Source organism: Atheta coriaria, unplaced genomic scaffold (genome assembly GCF_025399875.1).
Source record: "Atheta coriaria isolate IRGN ID8LTWV9N9 unplaced genomic scaffold, Caltech_Dcor_3.1 hic_scaffold_18_pilon, whole genome shotgun sequence".
In the NCBI taxonomy this organism is placed as follows: domain Eukaryota; kingdom Metazoa; phylum Arthropoda; class Insecta; order Coleoptera; family Staphylinidae; genus Dalotia; species Dalotia coriaria.
In genome coordinates this window covers 13635-18640 of record NW_027045460.1, presented here as the reverse complement: position 1 = coordinate 18640, position 5006 = coordinate 13635, and the positions used below count along the sequence as shown (strand labels likewise).

The 5006-nt window shown below is 31.3% G+C and overlaps 1 long non-coding RNA gene across 1 annotated transcript; it reads right to left on the bottom strand.

Moving 5' to 3' along the window:
- Window positions 1-439: 439 nt before the first annotated feature.
- On the bottom strand, window positions 440-1055 carry LOC135802401 (uncharacterized). Its single transcript, XR_010550544.1, has 2 exons — window positions 766-1055; window positions 440-629 (listed from the first exon to the last, which is right to left on the bottom strand). It is a non-coding gene; the product is annotated as an uncharacterized lncRNA (long non-coding RNA).
- Window positions 1056-5006: the final 3951 nt, after the last annotated feature.

Sequence of the window (5006 nt, the reverse complement as noted above, 5' to 3'; positions counted from 1 at the left end):
CAAGTCTATTTTTTACAAAACTTTTATTTATTTATTTTACAAGTATATATATTTTATCAGATATTTGAATCAGGTTATAATCAAATGCGCTCTTCAGACGTAAAAAGTTTTTACTTACTTTAGCAATTTTGTACCGTTTCCAAGCAATTTGTGGATTTTCTGGTTTGTGAGTTTGTAGTTGAAAGCATACCAGGAAAGCAATCATTCGCGTTTAAACCGATTGAAAAGGCTGTTTACGGCGGTGTATTTACGATTGAAGTAAAGCTCAGCACAAATCCGTGGATTTGTACGACGCTGAAAAGGAGCAACCATTCGTTTCAATAATTGGGTATAACATGTAGCCCATGTTAGCGCCGTTTATTACACTAAACTTTACGTGCTCATATTATTTCAAATGTCAAACAAATTGCTAAAATTTATCATGATTAAATTTCAAACATGAAAAATCTATCCTTTTTTATTTTTATAGCAAACTCTGATAAATGTGTACAGTGATTGAATGTCCAAAATTCGCTTTGACGTCAATACCAGAATTCGATGCGATTTGGGCCGAAGGCAAACAATTCTGCACCACGCTGCGATGCAATCAATGCTCTGGTCGTATTTCATCCCTTGCGTTGCAGGTAGGTCTCACATATAATGAAAAAAATCATAAAAAGATCGGCGCATGATAAATAAAACTGTTTGAAGCATCTAATCGTTTTTATGGTTTTTAAATTTTTTTTTGAAGTTTGAAAGGTTCAATCAAAATTAAAATATTTTTACCTTCTCTCTGCGTTAGTAGTAGAACAACGTCAAATATTTGAGATAGTCATTAAAGCTTCAATTATTGTTTATTCTGTTGGAATTAATTTAATCCAGAGTGAATGCAGTGGTGACCAAATATAATTAAAATTATAATTGAACATTAAATTGTCTACTCAATTCGGTGTTAACGTGATTAAACTGCTCATCGCGTAAACTCAGCAATTCACGTGAGCGTAGCAAATACCTCCTGAATATATTACAACTACACTATGTGAAAACGAGTAAAAAATGTTGGAATATAAAACCACCAGATGTGAACACGTAATGAAAAAATAAAATCCACAGAGATGATGTTTGCGATTGCATGCAGCTGTCAAACAAAGGTTTCCATAGCACATTTTTGTGTACTAATTTTGTTCAAAATCAATACCTTCATTAATTTTTTGTCGAATATTTATTTTATCGCTTGATTTATGCATACCTTTAATTTTTAATCCTGTTTTCCATAACATCGAGGTATAAAGAATGGCGATTAATTAGAAAAACTTAATGTTGAAGTTGTACAGATATTTATATGTCTCCTTTAGTATTATAAATTAAAACTTACTGCGCTATGCTGACTGATTTTTATTGAATCATGCTTTGCTAATTAATAATTATGGTATTGTCATTCTAAATTTTACAGTTTTTGAATTGCTCTCTGTGCAACTCTTTGAACTTTGTCCATAGTTCCAAAACGAGATTAAAATTAAATGTTTACATTTTATAATTCCATATTATCAAATTTGCTACAATTTTTGTTTATGTGTTAATCAATGTACTAAAATTGTTTATTTTGTTACATATACTCTTATAATACTATACAATTGTTTTCCTGTTAAATGATTTCCCAACATTATGACATGTTATCATTTCGCACTTGGTAGAAGCAGGATACGTTTTATAAAAACTAATGTTCCAGTACTATAATAATTCCATTACACTAGTTTGAAATGGCAGTACTCGCAACGACAATAATCATAAGGCGTATCTTTGGAAAGCATTTTAAACCAATTCGACGCATACGGAAGGCATAAAAGAACGCAAAACGTGAGCTGCATTGTTGAAAGAAAACAAAACAACACACTGTAAGTACATACGAACCCAGATTTAAACGGAAACCTTCCAGAAATAAGCTTCAACTTGAATAAAAAGACTATGTTAAAACTTTTTACGATATTTATATATAGATGGAAAGTGATTTGCTCTAGTTTCAAACAAAATTAAAGATTTTGTTTTAACTTTGGACAATGAATGATTATTTATTTTATTTGTAAAAAAACTAAATTGATGTGTGTTATATTGTTCGAATATTAAATATTGATATTTATCATGAAATTAAATAAATAATGTAAAATTCTAATTATTGTTATTATTAATTAAGTTTGGCAATAATTAGTTTCATTTAGTTAAAATTATGTGTATAGATTATAGCAAATACCTAACAAACTATTATTCCTAATAATAGCCCAAAATAATATTTAAATTTAAATTATAAATGTTTTGAAAATATATTTAGACTTGAAATTTGTGCACGAAATTTGATTTCCATTCAATATAAGTTTACCGTTCTCTTCAAAAATCAGAAAGAAAATTATAGCACTACAATAAAATGAAACTACGAGTATGTCAACCGCACAATCCACATCGTGACTACGGTAAACTATGGATATATGAAAAACACATAATAAGACATGATGTAGGTAAACAAAAATATTAAAGTAGAAAGAGAAAGAAAAGAACATGTGTAGTTGACCATATGAAGAAAATGTAAGAGATAAAACTTACTTAACTTATATAACAGAAAACCAGTAAGCAAATAGTGGTTCTCAGAAAACCTTATAAGGGTAGAGACAAATAACCCGAAGAAAATAATGTTATAAACCTTCAATATGCTTTTCTGTGCGATGACATAACAAAATGATGAAATATTCACTCTATTTTCGCGGATTGCATGTACGTCTCTGACTACTCGATAGACAAAAGAATGAAGAACACCAACAAAAATGTAGGATGAATCAAACCGACTGATTTTTCCAACTTTTTGTTTTTAAGTAAGAGTTTGAAATGTATCTAATAATATGATTTTGTAATAATTGTAATAGCACTAATTCATTAATTAGTTGCAGAAATATCATTAGAAAATTACACTCAAACAGTAGCTTTTCCTTGAGATGTGAGTTATATTTGGGCAAAAAATAGCTTAAGAGAAGAGATCTTAATTTCAAAGTTAATAAATGTTTTTACTACTTTTCTTGCAATTTTGCAAATTCTAGTGTGAAAAACATCAATTTCTTTTTGAATATACAGATGAATATCAACAAATAGAGGAAACAATAAGTAAGTCACCATTTGTTGTTTTTCCCTTGAACACTCCACTTTTCCTTTTTATACCTAAATATGTTCATGTAAACAAACCATAACGTCATAAGTTACTGAATAGGTAAACTTGAAGAGTACCTTAAGTTGATCTCCAACGTTTATCGTACGCTATTTTGACGGTTTCCACCATCCACACTAATGAAGATTGGCATAGTTACGCAAATTACTTTAATGTAGCCCGCTTACTTCGGTATTCTACTTAGCATTTTAATAAAGTGGGACAAGTTTTACTGAAAAATGTCTTAAATTAAATAAATTAAATAAATTAAAAGTATAAGTTTAGTGCCATGACAGCATAACAGTTGATAATGCTGAAAATGAAAAGATGGAACAAATTTAATTAGAGGATGCATAATTTTAATTAGAATCTAACAGTTTGCAGTTTATTGACATCAGAACTGGATCGTTATAAAATAATTCACTTTGATCATTTTATATCCACTATAACCCACGAATTAAACTTTATTTTTCGTGCAAAATAAATATTGTGAATTTAGCACATTTACAAACTTGGCTTTGGGGAAAGCTGTTTTAAAACCAGCGTGAAAAACTTTTGCTGCTTGCCGTTTTGGTGTAATTATCGTGGCGCATAAACGATCTTGAAAGTTTGAGGCGGTGGCGATGTTAGCTGCAATTACCAACACGAGTAGACCAGAAGAGCATTTAGCTGGAATTCACCGCCCGCTGATCCGCCTATCGGCTTGAAAAAAAAGTTTAAAACGACGAATTCGGAGATTCCACTGTAACGCACAAGAGTCGCTCTAAACTTTTATGACAACAGAATCAGCACAAAAACTTTTCCAAAAAATTTCTGAAGGATGAAAGAAACTATATAAAAACAATTATTAATTTCGTCATTTTTAAAATTTTGCATAGGCATAATAATGCATTAAGTATTAAATGACTAATTGGGAAATTTTGTCAGAAGAGTGATTAAGAACGAGCGTAGATAGCGTTTAATCAATCAAGTGTTTAACAACCTTTAGCCACGTGATGCTTACGCTATTTTTTCTACTTCTACTCTATTTCCACGTTGAAATTTTTGAACTTTTATATTTTAAATCTTTGACGTTCCTCCGAACACTACTGGGAAATGTAAAGTTATAAATAGCGCGCCGCACAACTGGTCATGGTACGCCGCATCACCTGCTTTGATTTGTTTCACTGACGGTGCATGGCACTTCATATAACTTTGTGCTGCACCCTAGGTAAATGAACAAGCGCAATCTCCATCCCGTGGTTAAAGCCCGTGCGTAAAGGTCGTCCGTATTTAAAGTAGCACTTTTTGTGGCTCAAAACATGAACACTGGCGCTTTAAAAGTGAAAGTAAAAAAATATATGATTTAAAGTTTAGTAAGCATCTATGGTCTTTACAAGGGTGGCACGTATTCCTGTAAGAATTGCTGTCGTTACATTTCTATTTCTCTTTTTATAAAACCATTTGCCATGCAGGTTTTCCGCAACAGCTTCCAAGGCCCTCACGTTTAGTATACTTTGTCATATTTTCTTAGATATACTATGATGCACAAAGAAAACTTACAACTCAGGTCTCGGTTGAAGCAGGCAAAAAAGATAAAAAGCCATGTTTCCTGTCACTCGGCTGTCAGCATCAGAACCACTGATAAATGATTTGTACTCTAAAGCTTTCAAACGTGCAGAAGTGCAGGTAACTGAAACTGTTAAAAATACGCACAAACTCGTAAGTGATACATAAATTGTTAAATTTAATTTGACCCGATTTCACTATTTTACTTTAGGAATACTTAATGTTCAAAAATTACCGCCTGCACCAGAAGTACCAGAGTATTGAAAATACACATTTTTCAATATTTGTCTGC